We start from the raw sequence: 22,013 nt of genomic DNA on the forward strand, positions 1-22,013 counted from the left end.
GTGTAGGCTATAGCTACCTTCGTAACCGACATTAACCACTGCATTAACCGCTGCTGTTCATCCCCTTTCGTTAGGTCTCTTGGCCTAGTTTTCAACTGCCAATTGTGTCTTTTATTTAATATTAATATAATAATATAACGATTGAGACATTCGTTCCAACAGCTTTCACAAATCTTATAAATAAAATATATCTTACAAAGGGAAGCCCACGATACATTTTAGATTCATTTTGTATTAAATCCCCGCGGGTAATAATGAATAAGGAATGCAGTAATAATTTAAGAAAAGTGTCTGATTAGTTAAAACTATGGTCAATGAAAAATGACAACAGTTTTTGTTTTCAAAACCCACACCGCCCTCGAGCTATAACAATAACCCAGACAATCTGCACACCTGTTGCATTTGGGCGTGTGGTCGGTCGACTCAACACTACGGCTGTTGGCTACTATCACTATATTAATTGTGGCTACTATTCCCACATCTTGGATAATGGATAGGCTACAACAAACTATTTGAATACATGCAAGTGAACCCATCAAAAACAGGAAAATACAAAGGAAAACATCACATGTGACAACGTTAACAAATGTTAAGTATCTGGGGTGATTGCCACTAATGTTGGCCGTTAGGAATATGATCTCATCGTCAACATGTCACAATCAAGGGAAACTATAAATCGCGAAAGGAAACACAACTATATAGCATTAGTGTCATTATTCACAAGAACCTCGTCAATGATCCTTCACATGATAGTATATGTCACAAATTAATTTCAGCAATGTTGATAATCGCATTATAATATTGATCAAATAAAACGTCAAAAATTGTTATGTTATTCTTGCTTTTCTATAAAACCGAATTCTGAACTAGGGTTGTTCCCCCAATGTCTGCGTTACTGCATTCCTTTTAAATAGCAAGACCTACGCTGCCTCCCCTGGAACCGCTTACCGAAAAACGCTAGTCAAAATGCGATCTGGTGCAAAGCGAAGGGCGGCATTAATAATGGGAGAAATATTGGGGGAGTGGACGTCTTTTCTCACCTTTGTATTGCAGAGGGGTTCCACTCGTGATCTTAACCATTCCCGAAATGGATTCGCCCGGACTGTAGACCACTTTGTTGTTGGTGAAGGTGATTTCGAATTCCTGGAGCTTCCCCATGTTGCCTGGTATGTCCAACACAATGAAATACCAAGCAGCCCACAATGAATCCTTCGCCAGTGTAAGCGAAGCGGCGCTGTAACGTTGTCCCACCTGCAGCAAGCTCTGACCATCCACTACTCCGTGCCCGGGGCGATGACGTCATCACAGAAGCTGACTGGAGCGTCCCTCCCTCGCATCCCGTCTGAATCTTCATGCAAGGCTTCTTCCTCATTTTCCCACAACATTGTGTTAGTCCCTCGCTTAAGTAATTGTTTGCAAACAGCGGTCTGACAAGGTGTCATTTTGTGACTATAATATTGCCAATCAGAGACACAAAGACGACGAGATTAATTCATAAAAGAGGACCCGCAACAAGTGTAGAAAGTTGTGACGCTGCCACCTGCTGTCGGTTCCAGTGAAAACATTAAATTATAGCATTGACATTTAGACCTACTGTTATCCCATTTACAACATAGGAGAAAGTTAATTAGCCGCTATCCATAGGCCTATTTTATAAATTGTCATTCATGATCCATTATGTCTTTTGATAAAGCCTATTTATCGTGCGCTTGGCATCTTCTACAACAGGGTTGCCAATCTTATCCGAAAGGGGCCCATGTGGGTGCAGGGTTTTGTTTCAGTCAAGCACTAGGACACTAATCATGTTCTTAAATTAAGACCTTCATATGTAGAATGTGTCCCTTTTGGGTGGGATTGGGCACCCCTGTCCTACAGCGTAGTAGAGGTAATTGCACTGAAACCCACGCCTGCGAGTTGATGGCTCAAGTCCATTGCAGGCCATGTTCTCCTCACGTCGCGAAATGGCAAATGTACACCTCAGGAGAAACACGGACATCAATAAATCGATAGGTTTGATGCGAGCGATGGAAATGCATCGAGCCTATAGACATGCGTACAACAATACAGCATAGAGTCATTTAATCAGTTCAATTAAGGCAGTAGTTAGGCTGATCAAGTTCTTAGGTGCAAATTAACTGGCCCTTAGCCTTCCATGGCCATGTTTAAGAAATGTTTTGCCACTGAAGGATAGATTTAATTAATTGTTCATATCCTGCTGTATGAGCTTAAGGTCCACCCAGTCTGCAAATAGGCCAAGCTGGGAAGAAGGCCTCCTGCCTCCGTATCTCCTCGTACATAATTCTCCTTTGTCCTCTCGGCAACGGAAATGTCGCGCTGAAAGCCTGGCACGGTACCAATCGCTGGGAGGAGTTCTGTCCACAAGAACAGAGAGAGCACCCTTTCCGTTACGGGAAGAGTACATTAGTGCAAATGGAAAGGGCTTGTTTGAAAACAGAGGACCTGCGCAACGTGTGCCTGCATCAGCGCATTCACGGAGAAGGAAGAGGGATAAACAGTGTTGTGGTTCGAGGGTTTGAGAACAGTACACCAGTTTGTTAATGCATATATTTAATCAGCCAATCATGTGGCAGCAACTAAATGCATAAGAGCATGCAGACAGGGTCATGAGGTTCAGCTGTTTTTCAGACCAAATGTCAGAATGGGGAAGAAATGTCATCTAAGTGACTTTGACCATGGAATGATTGTTGGATCTCCTGGGATTTTCACGCACAACAGTCTCTAGAGTTTGCAGAGAATAGTGCAAAAAACAAAAAACATCCAGTGAGCAGCAGTTCTGCAGACAAAAACACCTTGTTAATGAGGTCAGTGGAGAATGAGCAAACTGTTCAAAGCTGACAAGAAGGTGACAGTAATGCAAATAACCACACATTACAACAGTGGTATGCAGAAGAGCATCTCGGAACACACAAACCTCAAACCTCTTAAGTGGATAGTCACAGCAGCAGAAGACTAAGTCTAATAAATAGCTAATAAAGTGCACACAGAGTGTATATATGGCGTCCTCTGGAAATCTGTTTTGATGAATGCAATGGCATGGGTTACATGCTGCAGTTCATGAAATTGCGTAATGTGAGGGCCAACACCAGTTCACAATTACAATAATGGTCTCTCTCATGGTGAACCAATGTGAAAGAAGCTGCAGTGTTTTGTGTTGACAATGTTGAGGCATGGATGCGTTGTTTCCAGGGCAACGACCGGGATGTTGCTGGGCTACTGTGTATCCACAGGGGTGACTCTAAAGTTGGATTGGAGTTGAGGAGGCAGCCATGGGACTCACGATTCCCCCTGAGCACCCCATGATTAAAATATCAGGGCGGTGATATCAACCGTATAATGCAGGGTTCTTCAACTGCTTCCGCCAAAGGGGTTCCACATTTATTTAAAAATACTTATGCTGCATATGGTCAGGGGCCATTAACGTCTTCTTACCACTTGTAAAATAAACAAAGGAATTGGGCCTAAAATATATTGCATTGTTCATGTGTGCATATACAGGGAGCTCCAAAATGTTTGGGACAAAGATATATATATTTTGAATTGGCTCTGTACTCCCCGATTTTAGATTTGTAATCAAACAATTCAGATATGGATAAAGTGCACATTCTCAGCTTATTTAAAGGGTAATTCCATCTAGACCTTTTGTAGGCTTTCTGGTGCATCAACTAATGGTGCAAAGACACACAGCTGGCCAAGAAACAGCTGAGCAGCCAATGTTCAGTTACTTATGTTCCCGAGGAATGGGGGGGATTCATTCATTAATTCATTCATTATCCTAACCTGCTTATCCTCAACAGGGTCACAGGGGGGCTGGAGCCTATCACACGCAGACACGGGGAGAACATGCAAACTCCACACAGAGAGGCCCTGGCCGACGGGGATTCGAACCCAGGACCTCCTTGCTGTGAGGCAGCAGTGCTACCCACTGCACCATCCGTGCCGCCTATGGGGGGGATTATGTAAGAAAAAGGTTATAATTCCTACACGGATCACCTGATCTGGATGCAAAATACCCTCAAATTAGAGGAGACAGTCTTCTCTTTAAGCTCACATTCATCACATGCACTTTGTTATCACGATAACACACATATTCCTAAGATATCTAAAGGTAATTAATTTACAAGTAATTCTAACCATATAATAAACTGATACATAGAGGTCTGTTTATTATCTTGATGGTCATGGGTTCAACTGCCATCTGTAGGACAGGTATTGTAATGGCAATAGGCAGCTTGCTTTTTCAATTATTTTATGTTTTATATGTAATAATACATTTTATTTGTATTGTCAGTAACTGTTCACCCAGAGAAATATAGCTTTTTATACAGTAATATCAAACCAACATCATTCATAAGCTTTCTGATTGGGACTGATACCTCTGCAGTCTTTCCTGGTGAGATACCCAGATTAATTAATTTATGTAAAAGGTAATCCTGATTATAATACCCTCATCTGATTGCCATTTACATGCTTTAATAATAAGTAATATACAGTTTAATATGCTAATTTGGTAATGTTAAATATGATCAGAACCGCATTGGCCACCAGCAATGCAACACCGAAACAAACAGCCTTATAGTGCCACCTAGTGGCCTTTTTTTTGTATGCGTTACGTCCGTGCCTGTAAATCTAAAGTAATTACTGGTAGTCAGAGATTGGCGTTCTTCTAAGCCATATGACTTTACAGGTCACGACGGACAACAATTGTACTAAAATATACGTATCCAGAGGTAATGTATATAGTCTGGCTAACAGTCTGACAACAACTCGTTTATTTTTATTTGTTTTAAATCAGCAATGACTCTGGTGCGCGGTTTATGGAGAACATAAAAAGTCAGACCTTCGCAGTGTAAAAACTTAACTAGAGTACATTTCACACTGTACCTTTCATTAACCGTAGACTAAAATAGCCTACTTTATGTCAGTTGAATAAACACACAAATTTTAACGTGTTTGTCTGACGGGAGCGTATGGCAGTAAAAATGCAGTGAGACTTGTTATATGACAAACACGTAAAGCAAGCAAGCAAAAGTAAGAAAAAAAACTGCAGATAAGACGTCTATTATGTCTGGGAGGAGACGTAATGCAACAATTGCATCTACCAAGAATGACCTGAGAGTACAATACAAATAGATATGGAGATTGGCAGAGATGTCCACAGGAACACAAGATCTTTGATTTGCAAAATATTTTGAACACAACATATAAATCATATTTATTCTATTGTCTTGCATAGCATAGTAAAGTACTGTTAAACTGAAGATTAATTTCCAGACATATGTCATTCAGACAGTATGTTCAGTGTCACTGAATATAGTATAGTAGCACATGCTCCTATCTAGGGTGACTTACAGTATAGGAGAAACAGGAGTACATTCACATGTTTAACATGAGCAATAGTTCCAGACCTGTCTAATAACCTTACTTGTCTAACAAGCAAAAATGCAGTTGGAAAAAATACATTGTTCTATAAACAGCGGGCGATGACTCAGACTTGAACAAAATAATTACTCCCGCTTCTTTGAGCCTTTCAGTGTCCGACACTTGTGTTGTTATTTATCATAATATTTACAGGGGCATTGTAAGCATTGCAAGATCCCAATAGAAAGCTTTATTTGCTTTATTCACAGTGCTCCAGGGGTAAAGTCAGATTATTGGCTGTTCTCTCTCTTAAAACAGCTTGTAACCTGTAGATGCCTCGTGTGGAATTCAAAGGAACTAATGCAGTGGGGACCTGAGGATGAATGAATTGTAAAATCAGGTAATCCTGATTAAGATACCCTAATCTCACCCATTTCCATTTACATCTTTTAATAGCAAATAATATATATGCAATTTTTGCAACGTTAAATATGACCATGACCTCATTGGCCACCAGCAATGCAACATCAAAACAAACAGCCTTATAGTGCATCCTATAACTTAACCGTTGAGTCTAAAGAATCTGCGGCACTGTCACACTGTCACTGGCCACAGTCCCCCCACCCCCACAGAGCCTCAGTCACTCTCAGTCTCCCCCAGCAGACAGGTACGGACCATGGCCTCTGTCACCACGTAGGGGTCGCAGTTGGCAGCGGGGCGGCGGTCCTCAAAATAACCCCGGCCGTCCTTGCCCACCTCACGTGGGATACGGATGCTGGCGCCTCGATTCGCGGTTCCCGCAGAGAATTGGTCGATGCTGGAGGTCTCGTGGGCGCCTGTCAGCCTGCGCTTGTTGTCCTCACCATCGTGCATGTCGTAGCAGCGGATATGGTGGGCATGGCGCTTTTCCAGCTTCTCAATGGCGTCTTCTATGTGTCTGATGGAAGGAGGAGGAGCAGAGGGCCGGATCAAGCAATTCATTTATTATTATGCTTAAGTCAACATATGTCAAGTAAAAATACACTGTCACTGTTATTTCATGTGGTGTGTGAGGATATTTATCCATATACACAGTCCCCTCAAAAAGTATTGGAACAGCAAGGTGGATTCCTTTGTTTTGACGACACACTGAAGACAATTGAGGTCAAAGATATACATGAGATTACAGAACCAAATTTCAGGTTTCATTTCCTGGTATTTTTTCTAGATTTGTTAAACGACTTTAGTATCAGACCACCCAATTTTTAGGTGAGCAAAAGTATTGGAACGTGTAACTGACAGGTGTTTATTGTTGCCCAAATGTGTCCTGTTAGATTGATTGGTTAAACAATAAATAGTTTTGGTTTTAGCCTTGGGTTTTGCATGTGATAAGATAAACCAACATGAAGACCAGTCTTTGGGGGAAAAGCAAGCCATTTTGAAGCTTGGAAAAGAGGAGACATCGATCAGAGCCATTGCACAAGCATTGGTGATAGCTTGGACAACAAGTTGCAATGTTCTAAAAAGAAAGAAACTGCTGGTGTACTGAGCAACAGAGATTGAACCAAGGAAAACAACAGCAGTTGATGACAGAAACATTGTGAGAGCTGTAAAGAAATTCCCCAAAACAGCAGTCAGTGACATCACAAACAATCTCCACTGGGCAGGAGTGAAGGTATTGAGGGAAATTTTTAATTGGCTCACGAAATATAGCTCAGATGGCATTAACTGTGTAATTTGTGCAAAGCATTAATATGTGCCCACTTATACTAACGTGCAGAGAGAAGCTGTCTACCAGTGGAAATTTCCACTGAACTGTAGCAACGCAAGCAAATATGTGTCATAGGGCATGAATACCAGTAAGATAAGAGAAGCAGAAACATTTGTTTCAAATATCATCACGAGCTTGCAGAAAAACAGGAGCCCACCTAACCAAGAAGGAGCGGGCCACACTGGATTAACCCCAGAGCTTAGAATTGTTTCTCTCAGTGCATGTGTTGGCTGCGGACTGGAGGGAGACAAGGACTGCCCCACTCTCTCCCCAGCGACAGAATGTGTATGAAGCTGTTCTCAATTTACTCTCACTTGTGCAGAGCTGTTATTGTGTTGCAGATTTGTATCCAACAGTATCTCAATCAATCTGAGATTTGCATGGCTGTTTCTGGAGTGGGCTCACTGATATTTATTGATGATGTTACTCATGATGGTAACAGCAGGATGAATTCAGAAGTCTACAAAAACATTCTGTCTGCCAACTGACAGAGAAATGGGTCCAAACTAATCGGGAGAACTTCATCATACAGCAAGACAATGACCCAAAACACACTGTCAGCACAACAAAGGACTTAATTAGGGAGAAAAAGTGGAAGGTTTTACACTGGCCAAGTCAATCACCAGACCAGCACCAGCATGCATTTCACCTCCAGAAGAGGGAAAAACCCTGAAACAAACAACTGAAAGAGGCAGTAAAATCCTTGAAAGCATAATAAGAATAACTTGATGCAGTTATTGCAAGCAAGGGATATGCTACCAAATACTTAAGCGTTATGGAACGAGAACCCGTGGTATATCATGGATACAGCTAGCAGGGTGGTTAGGTTACATTCCCTAGCTGTGCCAATATCCACGATATACCACAGGTTCAAGTCCCATACCGCTTTTATACAACGGTTGCCACATTTATCTTTCAAAATTTCACAGACAAAGACAAGAGAAACTTTAAATCAATGTATTTTTAATGGAACTATGTTTTATGGTAAATGTATTCTTCCGCTGAACAGTTTATCGGTTGCTAAGCAACGGTATTGCTAACGTTAGTATGTATCCCCACTGCACTAATGTTGGCTAGATAGCTTGCTAGTTTACGTTACACGTGACAACTCACACAAATAATTTGTCTTTGTTGTAGACTCATGGCGTCGTTATGAATAACCATTGGCCTCGCCGGGGTTTGGTAGTTTTGTTGGTATATTTCGATCCGAGGATGTTTCCTCTGACTAACTGACCTAACGTTAGTGCAGTGGGGATACATTATTGCGTGTAAGTTAGCCATCGGATCTAACGTTTCATCGGTTCATGTTATCATCCCTATAACTTGACTTCTCTATACGGCCGCCTTACCATTTACCGCCGATGAGCGTCTGATGTTTATTAGCTAACGTTAGCTGCCAACGACGTATGTGAAGGACATGAGCAATACAATCAGAAGTTCCGTTTTTGTTTGTTTGTTTCTCTCCCCCCGCCCCAATGTTTCTGACACTTTGAAACGTATGTCTCTGTTTAAGCTATCATTGACTGTACCAAGCACCTGTCTAAACTGAGACCGCCCTGTAAACGGACTGTATGATCTGGGTTGTCCTCCCTTTTAAGAATAGGGAAAATCCCAATCCACTGTGTGCCTAATTACATTTGGCATTACAGTCTCGAAAACAACACGATTTCGGCATAGTTAACAAGCTCACAGTTTCTACATAGCTCTGATTCAGTCGATCTTGAAGTAACGTTCCGCGGCTGAGTGCCCACCAGGACGTGTCTTCTGTCCATTGCTTAGCAACCAATAAACTGTTCAGCGGAAAGAATACATTTACCATAAAACATAGTTCCATTAAAAATACAACTATATGTGTGTAGTGCAATGCACATTTTCCATGCGTAATACAGTTCTGTGCGTGTATGTCTATGTGTAGTATAGTTTGTGTGTGTGTGCATTTCTCCACACGTAGCAGAGTTGTACACTCACTTCATCCCTCCCTCTTCTCTCATGGCCTCTGTACTGAAGTTGGTTATGGCAGCCAGACCCATTCCAGTCTCCCGGCATGGGTTTGGGGTCCAGGTTTGCGATCACCCCAAAGTCTTCACACACGCGGTGCAGCAGGAAGCGAGCCATCCACAAGTGGTCCGGCATCTCTATACCTTCACACGTGCCCACCTGGAACTCCCACTGCCAGGGACAGGGATAGGAAGAAGACAGGAAATAAAGGGCATGATGGCATGAAGGAATGAAAGACAGATTGTAGCAGATTTGCTTCCAATAATGTCACATACCGGTGGCACTTGGCCGTGAGACTGATGACTGTAAGCTGCACTGAATGAAAGTGTCAAAATGTAACTGTAAGGCATAGACAGTACCAAGCGTTTTGTTTGTTTGTACAGTGATTAAAGTGAATTGTGTTATGGCAAATTGCCATTTGTGCGATATAATACAATACAATGCGCACTAATTCACATTCTGAGAAAAACGTTTTTTAACGTAAGTGGCAAACCTCAGATACATCACCAGTTGAAACATTTTGATGCCAGGGTTGGAAAGATGGTTAGAATCGATCAAGTTGTCTGTACTATATACCTGAGAGGGCATGACCTCTCCATTGGTACCGTAGATCTTCACTCCAGCGTACATGCAGGCCTTGTAGTGACTCTCCACAATGTCTCGGGCGAACGCCCTGTCCGCGCCCACTGAGCAGTAGTATGGGCCTAGGAGAGCCAACAAGTGAGTCCCACACAATTGGCACAATTGGTTTGGGTTATCTAATCAGCCCAAGGCTTCCTTTCACAGTAGGTAGCTAGGACTGAGAACCCGCAACACCCAATGCTCAAAAAATGCATCCTCCTTTCCTCCATTTGTCTCTTCCCTCCATACCTCCAAATAAGAATAGGAGATGAGTGAATCAAAGGAGGATATATTATTGAGACAAACCCCAAGACAGCAAAAGTGCAAGAAACCAGGCTCAATAGCTGATGTGGGCTTTAGATTTTTTTTTTTTTTTGTCTTCTGAGTTTTTTGTTTTTTTTGCCAGATCCCATTAAGGTGAAAGGGAAGGATTTGAATTTATTTCTTAGTTTGTCTGTTTAATGAGCAAGCTCTCTCTCCTATTGGCAAATAAAACACACCTGAAAACAGGACTAACTGCATATCTTAGCACGTCTAATCGGCACGTGACACTGTCATTTTATGTTCCACCCTAACGTCCTTTAAGTTGTTAAACATATAAAGCTTCTTCATATAATCCATTCATTCATTCGTTATCCTAACCCGCTTATCCTGAACAGGGTCGCAGGGGGGCTGCAACCTATCCCAGCATACATTGGGCGAAAGGCAGGAATACACCCTGGACAGGTCGCCAGTCCATTGCAGGGCACACACACCATTCACTCACACACTCATACCTATGGGCAATTTAGACTCTCCAATCAGCCTAACCTGCATGTCTTTGGACTGTGGGAGGAAACCGGAGTACCCAGAGGAAACCCACGCAAACACGGGGAGAACATGCTAACTCCACACAGAGAGGCCCCGGCCGACGGGGATTCGAACCCAGGACCTCCTTGCTGTGAGGCGGCAGTGCTACCCACTGCACCGTGCTGCCCTTCTTCATATAATAATTCATAAAATAATACTGATAACATTACATTAACTGTGATCATTTCAGAACTACTCACCCTGGGGTCTTGGAGACCCACCCTGGGGCCAGCTGAAGGGGTGTCCATTCCATGCCTTGCAGGACGTACTCTTGTTCCATCCCAAACCAAGGCTGAAAATGCTGTGCTGCCTCCATCGCTTTATTGCAGGTGAATCGTGTGTTTTGCTCTGGACAATACAACACAGGCATAAGGACGGGTAAGGGTTTCTGGATAATTTAACTGCCTCCCAGCCCTGCTCCTTGGATCCCTGGGTTCAGGGTCTCACGACAGGCATGATCACCACGGGGTGTCAGCAAGAACACAGCTCTTTCCAATGGTTTATTTTTTTACCTCTTTCCTTGCATCCTTTCCTTGCTCCTTGCTCCGCCCATTAGGGGGGCAAGGAAAGGAATTGAGAAAATGTGAATTAAGCAAATGGAATGTCCTTGTTCCTTCAAACGTCAATTTGAAGCCACATCAGTTAAAGATACATGGCAGATGACGTGAGAGGTGGATCCAAGTCCATCACTTATATGTCTCACATTCCTATAAAATATACCTCCTTGCTCATGAAATCTTCAGGAGCCTCCTAACTCCTGGCTCCTAGGTAATTCGAGGAACATTCAACAGATTGGAATGTCCTTAAAGATGGCGGACTTCAATCTATTTCAGGGTCAGATGAGGAACAAGGAGACAAGGCAGGGTAAAATAAGTAATTGGAATGAGGCCAATGATTCCAAATCCTTTGAACTTCATTATAAGTGCAAGTCCAGGGAATGCATACAGGTGGAGGTGGGGTAGTGATGTGGGGTGATGAGGTGTGATGAGGTATAGTCCAAAGGAAGGGGGGAAGCCTAAAGGGTAGGTCAGGTATAAAACCCAATGCAAGAGGAGAGGGGGCCTCCCTCCTGGTTACAACAGCAATAAACAGCAGATGTGGCACAGATAGCAAGTGACCGGTTCTAGCTAACTTTGGGACAGATTTTGCACACTTTTTTGGGGGGAGTTTCCCAAAATTCGTCAGCTACAAGTGTCACTTCATTCTAAATATGTTGGAGGGTGGAAAGGAGCGATGAGGGCTAGAGATTCCACCAACAGCCAAAGGGCACTTTTTTTGTCTCAGAGCAGGGGGCATATACTTCAGCACTACCTGTTGGACAGTGAGTGAGTGAGCGTTTCTGGGCAGAGCGTGTGTTTGTGTCCGCTTTCTTTTACTGATGAGAGGGGGACACTGCAGTACTGAGCTGAAACACAACAAACTGAGATTCCTAATCAGGAGGAAAAAGGACTGGACGTTAAAACAGCGACTGCAGATGTGGGGAGGACTGTACCTGCGGGCTTGCGGTTGTACTTCAGCACCTCACAGAGGACCAGCTTGTTGGGGTCACGGGTGAAGGGGTCCCGGAACATCCGCACAGGGATCAGGTACATGTCACTGTTAGAGCCCTCTGATTGGTATGTGCTAGAGCCATCAAAATTCCACTCTGGAATATCTGCCAAAGAGTGGAAAAAGTAAATATTATTATTATTATTATTATTATTATTATTATTATTATTATTACTGATAATAAAAAGTGATTTAAATGAGTAAAAACACAATTGACAAAATGATAATAAAATAACACTGAAAAAAGACAACTAAAGTGACTACGTGTGCATAAGAACCCATTACCCTCAATGCTGCTGGGCTCACTATCCAGTGTTCGAGTCTTGCAGCGCAGACCTTCTCCGGTGCCATCAATCCAGACGTAGGTCACCTGACACAGGCCACGCTGGGGCAGGGAGAGGTAGCGCTGCAGCTGAACCTTGTTCAGCTGAGAGCTGAGTGACACTGAGGACATGACTGAGGGAGAGGAGACCAGTCAGAATGTATCTGTCCAAACTGTATCAGGACACAGCAGTACATGGACTACACTGCATCTACACTGCATGAATCATGCAGTATTCAACAAATAGTAGAGTATTCATTGAATTCTGATTCTAAAATCAACAGTGAATGAGTATTTTTAACCCAAATATATACATATTGAGTTATATACACTCAGTGAGCACTTTATTAGATATTTATTACTTATTTTTTAGACTTATTGGTCGTCTGCTGCTGTAGCCTATCCAGAAGGTTTGACGCATTGTGTGTTTAGAGATGCTCTTCCGCATACCACTGTTGTAATGCGTGGTTACTTGTGTTACTGTCACCTTCCTGTCAGCTTTGACCAGTCTGGCCCTTCCCCTCTGACCCCTCTGACAACACTTTTTGCCTGCAGAACTGCTGCTCACTATAAATATATACAGTGAGCTCTTGAGACAAAGGCATATTTTTTCTTGATTTGGCTCTGTACTGCACAATTTTAGATTTGTAATCAAACAATTCACATGCAGTTATTAAAGGACATTTTCAACTGTCACTAAAGAGTATTTTCACTTTCACTGTGTAGAAATTACAGTGCTTTTTATACATTGGCTCCCGATTTCAGAGCACCATAATATAATGGGACAAGTGGCTTCACAGGTATTTCTAATTAGTCAGGTCAGGTGAGTTCAATCGCTTCCTTAGCACAGGTATAAGAGAGCTTTCAGTATTTAGTCTTGATTCTAAGCCTTTCATTGCCTTTGGAGTCTGTTATTGGCTTCGACAAGTTTTGCCAATGACAGTCAAGGAAGTCATTATGAGGCTGAGAAATAAGAAGAAAACTGTCAGAGATGCCAATCAAGGCCTACCAAAATAAATCATTTGGAACAACATTGAGCAGAAAGATATCAAGTTGAACCTGCATGTATTTAAGGCAGGAAGCTCTATGAATCATGAATGAATGATTCTTTCCTCTAAAGAAAAAATTATGAATCCTTTAAGTGTGTAATACCTAGAATTTCTGGTATAGCAACAAGCAAAGGAATCCTTTGAAGAACTGAAACAATGCAATCCAGTGACAGGAAAGGCATGTACTCACCCACCACAAAATATGTTGTATTACCTAACTGCTATAAAACTACTGACTACTGTTCTCAGTTTCATAATTATATCCTGGGAAAAGCCACGTCAGTAGATTTTATTCTAAATTCCAGCCTCAATTCTTTAACAGTCAAGCCTTTAGTCAAGCTTTTTAAAAGTACAGTAGCTGTGTTTGATTTGCTGGACGGCTGTCATATATTTTTGTTTTGATACCTCTTTGAGGATATTATATTTGTTTAATCTTTGCACGATAAAGAGGTTTCCTCTTACAGAAATGGAATATACCAAAATATGTTGAAATATACAGGGCTCCAGAATTATTGGCAGCCTTGGCAAGTATCCACCAAAATACTGTAAACTAACAAATAATACTGTTATTGACATAAACTTTATTTTCCAACATGTGTAGTGTGCTTTTTTTTACAGAATAAGATGGATCACTGCACTGATAACGTCCACCCAATATTCATATGTACAGTAGGTTGAGTAATCTGTAGTTTAAAATGTTATGAAGAAAAGCATAGCAAACGAGGCAGGTAAACTTCAAATAAGCATAAACAAAAACAATAAGTAAATCAAAATAAAATATACTATACTGTGCAATACCATGATAAAAATGGAAGCCAACTTACTTGGGTGCAACAGAACAGTCAATGAGAGAAGCTGTGCTGCGTAGATATTCTCTTCCTCTGCTGTGGTGTTGTAATTTGATTTTAGTTTTTAAAGGGTGCCTTATGGGAACTCTGAGTGACGTATGGTCGTTAGTCAGATGGAATGCTCCGGTCAGGCAGCAAAGTGAAACCGGCGCACTTTCTTGAATTGTTTTTTATTTTTATTTTTTATTTTTTTATACAGCTGGCAATCAAACAAACAAAAAAAATTACTTAATCGGGTGTTGTTTAATCGCGTATGTTAGTTTACGATGTTCCGAGCAGTGCAACTTTCATGACGAATAAATGAGAAATTACTTCCAGATCAGATTTGGTTTTTATGTGTGTGTCAAGTGTATTTCCTTCAACAACAACAACAACAACAACAACAACAATAATCATAATAATAATAATTATTATTATTATTAAAATTATTATTATAAAGAAATACGTTAATTTGATTGGTGCTTTTGATTTAATCAGGGGTTTACCTCTGTCAAATATACATGAAATAGCAGATCAAATAGTTTCAGTTATTTTACATTAGGCCACTGTTCAATATGTTTGTTCAATTTGCTTCTGCTCATTGACAGGGTATGAGCGATCATACAGTGTATGTTCTGATTGTCACATAGGCATTTCAATAACTTGTATCAATAGTCTCCAGAAATGTGATACTACAGCAAGGTAAAATAAATATACATATATTTCACGTTGCGATCACCAAATAGTAGGCTATCTCGCGTCTCCCAACATGATTCGTCACCTAAACTAGTCCAGCAGCTCTGTCGTAACACATCTTCGCTTTCGTTCATATTCCTAAAAGAGAATTAGAAATAAAAATTGTGTATGCAAAACAAAACGAAGAATAAACAAGGGACGGTTCACTGAGCGAACGCACTGTTCCAGACAACTCTGCCTTTGCGTTTAAAACCGCTTCCCTTCAGGTGACAAGCGAGTTAGCCCGCCGGGAAATTATCAGCCATCGTTGCGCTGATATTTAGAACAGCCGGGTGCACCTGTCAACTCGATTGCTGGCCCAGACAACAAATTATCAGAACAAATGAAGAGAATGAAAGCATGAAAAGATGCTCACTACCTCACCACGATCCGCTGGGAGGGGAGACGAAGAGAAAAAGGCAGCGGTTTGCATGCTCAGGTTAATAGGTTGGGTGCTTGCTGAGCAAACGATTCGGCGCAGTTTAGCGCACACTGTAAAAGTATATTTGGTTTCCCCAAGGGCGGTTCTAGAGTGGTGGCCGGGGTGTGCCACCCCTGCTATCTGATGGGCCACCCCAGTGCCACCCCCGCACATATATATAATAGCCAGTCTGCTTTTACCAAGATACCGTTTTACCAAGACCGTCTTTCCCGTTTTGCTGCCGTCCAAATTATTCGCACGTTATTGGTTGTTTTGTCAGTAAGTTTTTACGAAGACACTGTCTTTTCCGCTTGTAAGACTGCCAAAGCTAGAATCACGCAAGCTTGTGTGGTGCAGTTTGTAAGCTTCTAAACTTTATTTTGATCTCATCAGGGTGACAGGTTGAAATATTGGCGACGTTACTAGGCCCATCGACTCGCTCTAAGATCGATTATGCACTCCATGCAGCAACTGTTTGACTGCGTTATGAGAGAAGGTGTGACTGTAATTTATGAATAAAACACTGCAGAAATACTTTAAAATATTGCATTCATCACGACTGGTGGGGACGTATTAATAGAATAAAAAACTTACAAACTAAATTGTCCAACGCTCATAGCCCATTTATTTGTCGTTGTTAATGTCATCCTGTACATTAGCTAATCAGTAGCCTATAGCCTATTTATTTATGTTTTGTCTTAGTAGACCATTAATGCAGTGGGTTTTTTGTTTGTTTGTTTTGTTGCGCATGAAGCAATAATAATGATAAAAAACATAAATAACCGTAAAAAATGTTTTGAGCGCACAAAGCCAGGAGATATAGTGGCCACCCCCAGACAACCCTTGGACCCACCTTGCCCTGGCCACCCCAGTAAAAAAATCGTCGAACCGCCCCTAGTTACAATTAAGGAAGGGCTAATCCCATTTCCTCATAACTGACTCGTTCATAGGGTATTATCCTGCATATACCACGGCTAACTTGCCAAGGTATGTAGCTTATGGACAACACTCACCGTGTTCAGAACATGTTGAAACAGCGTCCAAATTGTCAGCAAACGGACTAGAAAAAGCTTTGGTTTAATGCAAGCCCAAAGCTAGTGAATCCAACATTTCTTTTGCATTCAGTTTGCATTTTTCATCTGAAAATGGTCTTGTAGAAACTGTCTATACCCGGGTACCAAATGGTTTGGCCCCATAATGGCCCAAATCCGGTTGCCAGACTCTTGCCAAACCCGGTTTGAATGACGCCCCAGAATTGGCCCAAGTACACTGGTCCGAGTCCGGTTGCTAAAACTGAGCCAGCATTGGGCTGCAATCACCCCAACAAAAATGGCAGACCTAGCCTATACTGGTCTGAGTCTGGGTATGAAACCTAACTGACACTGCCAGCAATGGGCTGCAATCACCCCAACAAAACTGCCAGATGGGCCCACCGCTGGAGGCCGGCTTTGCCAGAACTGGCCCATATGTAAAGTAATGATGCCAGAGTATTCTGCCAGAGCTACCCCAATATCTACATATGACTGACCCAGTATTCTGCCAGAGATACCCCAATATCCGCCTATGACTGACATTGTATATTGCCAGAACTAGGAGATGTTTGATTGGTAATACAAAACCAAATATATTTAATAAAAACAAGAAGGGCCCTTCCCTTTACCAATGCAATATTAGCTTGTTTGTTGAGTATACACTTACTTAATGTAACAGAATATAATTATTTTTTGTGTTGAGCATAACACTGCATCGCTAGTTGTAATGATTTACTCTTGATATTTGGAGTGAAAACAAATTAGTAATTTTATTAAAAAATTAAAAACTACCATAATTATTAGATTTATTGGTCTTCTGCTGCTATAGCAATCGACTCCTTGTCCCTCATTGAAAAATTCAGAAATGAAGAATATGCAAATATTTTTCATTTCAAAAGTGTAACTGCTGGATGTAATATGTCTCCTACTTCACTGAAAAGTCCAATCTCAGTGTATGTGACCTGAAGTTTCCACATCACTTAGCAGATGAATGTGAAAACTGCCTTCTAGTGTCAAACACATGCTGTACTTCATTCTGCACAGAGAAGCTCAAACATCGAAGTGAAGGAACAATAAGTGATCTTTTTTTTTGTGGCATTCCCTCTCCACCTCTGCATTGCCCCATGCCTACGCCCATAACACCCATACATGTGCTACTTTGTCCATCAAAAATCTCACCATGACTATCTGTAATAAGAATTTATTTTAACAAACAAACAGGTAAACAGGTTACCAAGTAAAATGACTGCAAAAAATGCCCATGAATGAATCTTACAGCACCCTCCTCAAGCAAACCGCTGTGAACCTTGAGTGTGCCCTAAAAGATGGATTGATAGTGTAGGGAATTTTACATAAGTGTGCCTCTCTGCAGACCCCCAAAGGGAAACAGACTGTGTTTACCATGTTGACACAGGGTCAGCAAAGTTTGATGAAAGACGGTGCTCGTCAATACAGGACTATTGCTCCCATCATTGCGCTGCCTCTGTGTAATTCTGCCACCTTAGTGGAATGCTCCCAGAACTGCTTTAAGTTGAAATGGTACTGTATAGATCATGGCTTTTCCACTTACAGTATTTGGTGTCTTTAGATAGCTAATGTTGCAGGAAATAGTTAGGTGTCATTGGTGGTGTAGTACACTGGTTGCTGAATAAAGATCTTGAAATACCATTTAGAAATAAACCACAGGTAATGCAAGTTACCTGTGAGTAAGCATCCAGCTGGGCTACAAAGGTTAACAGGTTTGTTAGACATACAGAGATAAAATCAGCAGGACCATTGTTGTTACCACCATCTTGTGACTTATTTGTTGTTTTCCTGTAAGCCCTGGGAAGTCTAGACGGAAACGTGCATCATTTGCGTAAAACCACTCATATTACATCATTCCACATTGACATTCACGTTATTCATTTAATCTGCATCCTCATACCACTGCATACCTAGCAGTTTAGAGTCCTAACTGACATAGACAACATAGGATATCTGCACCCGTAGTCACTCACCTATACATAAGTGCCGTCACAAAAATAGCCTAAATATATTCCAGTTCTGAGGTGAAATATGCTCACTGAATATCAAAATAAACAAGTAGAATTAGTGTGTAATTACAGTCCCCTTGGACTGGAACAGCAAGGTCAATTTCTTTATTTTTGCTATACACTGAAGACAATTTAGTTTGAGGTCAAAGATGAACATGAGATGACAAATCCGAATTTCCTGGTATTTTTATCTAGATTTGTTAAACAACTTAGAGCATATCACATTTTATATCAGACCACCCAATTTTTAGGTGAGAAAAAAGTGTTGGAGCATGTGACTGACAGCTGTTTCTTGTTTTCCTGATGTGTCCTGATAGATTGATTGGTTAAACAATAAATAGTTCTGAATGTCTACTCTTGATTTTAGCCTTGGGTTTTGGCTGTGAAGACTGCATTTGTGTTAGATAAGATAAACGAACATGAAGACTAGAGAGCTGTCTTTTGGGGGGAAAAGCAAGCCATTTTGAAGCTTAGAAAAGAGGGGAAATCATTGGGCATAGCTTGTACAACAACTTGGAATGTCCTGAAAAAGAAAGAAACCACTGGCATACTGAGCAACAGATATTGGACAGGTCGACCAAGGAAAGGATCTATCATGGTCTGATACGTAGGACACAAGTAGTGTTAAGTAGTTTAACACATCTAGGTGTAAATACCAGGAAATAAAAGCTGGAATTATGAACTCTTGTCTCGTGTTCATCTTTTTATCTCAAGCCCAAATGTATTCAGTATTGCAAAAACAAAGGAATTGGCCTTGCTGTTCCAATACTTTTGGAGGGGACTGTAAATGTCATTCTACTATCAATGTAGATGCAAGATCATTACAGGTGAAATACCAACATGCACTTACTATGCAGATACTATCAGGAATGCTGCCAATGCCAGGAATTAACTGCTCATTCAAGATGGGCGGACACTGCAGTTCATTACCTGCCCTTAGGTCTGCCACCACACCTCATAGCCTTTGTGCTTGGCAGTAGTGGCTCTGATTCACGGTAATTGAGTGACAATCCATACACACCTATTAACCCCTTCATGCAAGCCCCCTAATGGCCATCGCACTGGCACCATGAGATTGCTCAACTCTGACATTCAGTGCTCCTGCAATTAAACTATGAGCGCAAGCAACAAACAATGGACTTCATTCCAAAATACTTATTAGTAAAGAGTAAGTGAATAGAGAATGTGAATTTAGCAAATGGAATGTCTTTGCTCCTTCAAACGTCAGTTTGAAACCACAGCAGTTACATACCTGGCAGTTTTGGAGAGGTGGAACCACAGGTGGATGTTTTGTTGCTAATTTCTACTTTTAGAAACGTTTAAGGGGTTGGAATGTCCTTAAAGACGGCGGAGCTCGATCGATTTCCAAGTTAGGGGCAAGGAAATGAAAAATTGGGATGAGCCCCGTGTGTTTCCAGCTTCATTACTAAACTAAGGAAATCAATACAGGGTTTCTAAGTGGTTTCATTTATGCATATTTCAATGCATATTTCAAAAGAAGCCCCTGCCCAGTCTCATTTGCACCTAGCATGACACATTGGACAATCACATCCATCTAGGAGCATGAACTCAAGGATACACACAAAGATTTCACCACCAAAAATTCATACTCTAGCACAGCAACAGGATAAAGCCAAAAATGCTGCTCACTGAATACCAAAATAAACAATTATTGTGTAATTATATGTCATTCCAATATCAATGGGCCAATATTATGCAAGAGTTTTCATATTCTTATCATTCTTATCGTAAAAGACCACATAAATATGAATCGCCAATGAAACATCCAGTGAACAGCAGTTCTGCAGGCAAAGAAACCACCTCGTTAATGAGAGTGGTTAGTGGAGAAGGACCAGACTGACAGGAAGGTGACAATAATCACACATTACAGCAGTGGTATGCAGAAGAGCATTTCTGAACACAAAATGTGTCAAACCTCTTAAGTGGATAGGCTACAGTGGCAGAAGACCAAGAAATCTAAAGAAATAAGTCCTAATAAATACATATTAAAGTGCTCAATGAGTATACAGTGCATCCGGAAAGTATTCACAGCTCTTCACTTTTCCCACATTTTGTTATGTTACAGCCTTATTCCAAAATGGAATAAATTCATTTTTTTCCTCAAAATTCTACACACAACACCCCATAATGACAACATTAAATACGTTTTTTTGAAATTTTTGCAAATTTATTAAAAATAAAAAACTAAGTAATGATGCAAAGACACACAACTGGCCAAGAAACAGCTGAGCAGCCAATTTCCGGTTACTTCTGTTCCCAGAAATTGGGTGTGTATATATATATAAAAAAAGTATTACTTCCTACAGGGATCTCCTGATATGGATACAAAATACCCTCAATTTAGAGGAGACAGACTTTTCTTTTAGCTCACATTCATAGTTTGAAATCTAATCCAATTTGCTCCAGGAACTAAACCTGCACTTTATATTCCTAAAATATCTAAATGCAATTAATTTACAAGTAACTACAAGTAAACTACAAGTAAAGCTATAATTCTCATGGGTTCAACTGCCATCTGTAGGACAGATTGCCCCTTCATCTTAATGGCAATAGACAGGTTGCTTTTTCAGTTATTTTATATGTTATATTGCATTGCTTTTTGCTTTTTATTAATTTTGATCTGATCTGTTGATGTTATATGTCTGTCTCTATGTGCTGTGCCTGTTTTTATGTAACGCCACCAACAATGATTTTCTAAAAACCAATTTCCCCACGGGGACAATAAAGTACCTACTACTACTAATTGTACCATCTATTTTATTTGTATGTTTTACAGTGATATTGTCCGTAACAGTTCACAGAGAGAAATATAGATTTTTAAATAGTTATATCGAACCAACATCATTCATAAGCTTTCTGATTGGGACTGAACTTTTTTCTCACGTTTAAAAGAAATAATAATATACAGTATAGGCAAAATTTGTCATGTTTGATATGACCAAAACCACATTGGCCATCAGCAATGCAACACCGAAACAAACAGCTTTATAGTGCCACCTAGTGGTTTATTTTGTGCGCATTTCGTTCGCGCCTGTCGAAAGTATTTACCAGTAGTCAGAGATTGGGGCTTGGACTTTCGACATTCTCTTTTAAGCCCTACAACGTACAACCATTGCAATAAAATATACGTATCCGGAGGTCATTGATAGAGTCTTTTGTTTTCGTGCACCAAAACGGATAATACAGTTAAAACAATATGACCACCTAAAGGCTCCTGGACAACAACCAGTTTATTATTGTTATTTGGTTTGAATCAACAATGATGAAAAGTCAGGCCCTCTCAGTGTAAAAACTTTGCTAGAGCACATTTCACATTGTATCTTTAATTTACTGTGGATTCATATAGCCTACTTTCTATAAGTTCAATTAACACATTTTATTGTGTTTGTCTGATGGGAGTGTATGGCAGGAAAAATCCAGTGAGAC

The 22,013-nt window shown here is 40.9% G+C and overlaps 1 pseudogene; it reads right to left on the reverse strand.

The window, feature by feature from the left end:
- Positions 1-6,015: 6,015 nt before the first annotated feature.
- Positions 6,016-12,599, reverse strand: LOC134015699 (glutamine synthetase-like; annotated as a pseudogene).
- Between the last annotated feature and the right edge of the window lie 9,414 nt (positions 12,600-22,013).

This window comes from Osmerus eperlanus, unplaced genomic scaffold (genome assembly GCF_963692335.1).
Source record: "Osmerus eperlanus unplaced genomic scaffold, fOsmEpe2.1 SCAFFOLD_470, whole genome shotgun sequence".
In the NCBI taxonomy this organism is placed as follows: domain Eukaryota; kingdom Metazoa; phylum Chordata; class Actinopteri; order Osmeriformes; family Osmeridae; genus Osmerus; species Osmerus eperlanus.